The sequence below is a fragment of the Lolium rigidum genome, chromosome 1, assembly GCF_022539505.1.
Source record: "Lolium rigidum isolate FL_2022 chromosome 1, APGP_CSIRO_Lrig_0.1, whole genome shotgun sequence".
In the NCBI taxonomy this organism is placed as follows: domain Eukaryota; kingdom Viridiplantae; phylum Streptophyta; class Magnoliopsida; order Poales; family Poaceae; genus Lolium; species Lolium rigidum.
The window spans coordinates 111,862,296-111,865,157 of NC_061508.1; positions in this window are offsets into that span (position 1 = coordinate 111,862,296).

Consider the following 2,862-nt stretch of genomic DNA (forward strand, 5'->3'; position numbering starts at 1 on the left):
AGTAGTTTTATTCCTCCTGCATGTGTGCAAAGGTGACGAGTGTGTGCACCGTGTTAGTACTTGGTTTATGCTATGATCATGATCTCTTGTAGATTATGGAGTTAACTATTGCTATGATAATATTGATGTGATCTATTCCTCCTACATATGCATGAAGGTGACAGTGTGCATGCTATGCTAGTACTTGGTTTAGTAGCGTTGATCTATCTTACACTAAAGGTTACTTAAACATGAGCATTATTGTGGAGCTTGTTAACTCCGGCATCGAGGGTTCGTGTAATCCTACGCAATGTGTTCATCATCCAACAAAAGTGTAGAGTATGCATTTATCTATTACTGTTATGTGATCAATGTTGAGAGTGTCCACTAGTGAAAGTCTATTCCCTAGGCCTTGTTCCTAAATACTGCTTGAGTTACTCTGCTTGTTTACTCTGTTGCGTTACTACTCTTGCGTTACTACGCTTGTTCTTGTTTCTTGTGTTACTCTTGCTTGCAATACCACCACCATCAACTACACGCCAAGCACTTTTCTGGCACCGTTGCTCTGCTCATACTTATTTATACCACACGTATTTCACTATCTCTTCGCCGAACTAGTGCACCTATTAGGTGTGTTGGGGACACAAGAGACTTCTTGCTTTGTGGTTGCGGGGTTGCATGAGAGGGATATCTTTGACCTCTTCCTCCCTGAGTTCGATAAACCTTGGGTATCCACTTAAGGGAAACTTGCTGCTGTTCTACAAACCTCTGCTCTTGGAGGCCCAACACTGTCTACAGGAAAGGAGGGGGAACGTAGACATCAGACCCACACTTATATAAAGAAGGAGTGGATGGTATTCTGCGAAGGTGTGTTCCCGAATATGAACAACAAGAGATATTGAGTAAATGTCATGGTAGTGTTTATGGAGGACATCACGCCGGAGAAAGAACCGCGCAAAGGTTCTACAATCAGGTTTTTATTGGCCAACTCTCTTCAAAGATGCAAGGAAGTTTATTTTATCTTGTGATGAATATCAAAGGGTTGGTAATATCTCCAGACGCAATGAAATGCCTATGAATTATACTCTTGTTATTGAACCGTTTGATTGTTGGGGATTTGACTTCATGGGACCTTTTCCCTCTTCAGAAGGTAACACTCATATACTTGTTGCTGTTGATTATGTTACTAAATGGGTGGGAGCCATACCTACAAAAAGTGCTGACGGTGAGACCTCTCTAAAAATGCTTTTAGATATTATTTTTCCTAGATTTGGAGTACCTAGATATATTATGACTGATGGAGGTTCTCATTTTATTCATGGAGGTTTTAGAAAAACTCTTGCTAGGTATGGTATTAATCATAGAATTGCTTCCGCTTATCACCCTCAAACTAGTGGTCAAGTAGAATTATCAAATAGAGAGATTAAATCTATTTTGGGAAAGACCGTTAATAAATCTAGAAAGAATTGGGCTAGTAAATTGAAAGAAGCACTATGGGCTTATAGAACTGCTTATAAAAACCCCATGGGAATGTCACCTTATAAAATGGTTTACGGAAAAGCTTGTCATTTACCTTTAGAACTAGAACACAAAGCTTATTGAGGTACATTAGAGAATTAAATAAAGATCCTAAACTTGCCGGTAATAAGAGGTTGCTACAATTAAGTTCTCTAGATGAATGGAGAAGTGAAGCTTATGAAAATGCTAAACTCTTTAAAGAAAAAGTTAAAAAATGGCATGATAGAAGGATCATCAAAAGAGAGTTTAATATTGGAGATAAAGTCCTATTGTATCGGTCTCGTCTCAGACTCTTTGCAGGGAAATTACTTTCGAAATGGGAAGGACCATATGTTGTTGAGGAAGTGTATCGTTCAGGAGCAATTAAAATTAGCTCTCTCCAAGGCAATGCTACGCAAGTGGTAAATGGACAAAGACTCAAGCATTATATCTCGGGTGATTCTTATAATGTTGATGTTGATATTATTCAAGTGGAAACACCGGAGGCTTTCATCAAAGGACAAATTGACGATCCGCCGAACTCGACTTTGAATAGGTAACGATGCGGTAATGAAAAGTTCGCAATTTACTTTCCGAACAATATTTTTGCTGTTTTTGGAAAATATGAAAAATTACGAGATCGAAACGGAGTGGAAAAGACGCACGAGGGCGTGCCACCACCGGCCGGCGCGGCCTGGCACTGGGCCGCGCCGCCCTATGGTGGCACCGCCTCGTCGCCCCTTTCCGACTCTGGTTCGACTCGGTACTTTCCGTTTGTTACGAAAATTTTTATTATATAATCCCCGGACCCCTGGAGGTCCGTATATCGTTTTCTCGACGTGTTTTGTTTCGAGTTGTTTACGCCGGGATCCGTTTTCAGTTTAGAAGCACCATGGTCTCCAAGAACAAGGGCAAGGAGCTTCGGATGAAGATAATCAAGATCGTGAGTGGAAAGAAGAGGACAAGAGCGTCAAGGAAGAAGTAAAGGAGGATGAAGAGGAAGTCGAAGAAGTTCCGCAAGAGCGCCCGCGCACCACCATTGCAAGCATCGGAGTGGTGTCAAACTCGTTCAACGCCAAGAAGAGCGCACGGATTAGGACCGGAGGAGGATTTCCACGTCATTACCTAGCTCCAAGGACATCTTCTTCAGGGCATTCACCATCCCTTCCGCAATCTAATCTACAATAATCAAATTGAAAGGACTCCCAAGGCAGCATTGCCTAGCAATTGGGATATAGATCGTTCTAACACTGCGGGAAGGACGAAGCCTGAAGCTGAAGGTTGGGGAAATAACTCCAAGAATTGGGACTCGCCGTCGGACATACTTCTTAATCGCGTCGAGCATAATTCGGAGATGATCCGCAACCTTATGTACAAGATTGACGA